Source organism: Microcaecilia unicolor, chromosome 3 (genome assembly GCF_901765095.1).
Source record: "Microcaecilia unicolor chromosome 3, aMicUni1.1, whole genome shotgun sequence".
Classification (NCBI taxonomy): Eukaryota; Metazoa; Chordata; class Amphibia; order Gymnophiona; family Siphonopidae; genus Microcaecilia; species Microcaecilia unicolor.
The window spans coordinates 335,274,764-335,275,136 of record NC_044033.1 but is presented as its reverse complement, the minus strand read 5'-3'; positions in this window follow the sequence as shown (position 1 = coordinate 335,275,136).

The following is a 373-nucleotide window of genomic DNA, read 5'->3' as shown; positions in this document are numbered from 1 at the left end:
AAAATACTAGAATTATTAATAAAGAATTTATTCATTTAAATATTGTTATCAGTTGTTGGGCAAGTCCAAGTTGAATGTCCTCTTTTTACCCAGAAATTGAAGACATCCTAAATTTCATATATTTTATATTATAGCCGAAATTAGATATTATACACAATTTCTATAAATCATTAAGTAGATGTGGAGGGGCATAATTGAAAGGGACGCCCAAGTTTTCCAGAGGATGTCCTCACAGGACGTCCCAGCGAAGGGGCGCGGAAATTCGTATTATCGAAACAAGATGGGTGTCCATCTTTCGTTTCGATAATACGGCCGGGAACGCCCAAATCATGAAATTTAGATCATCCCTAGAGATGGTCGTCCTTAGACTTGG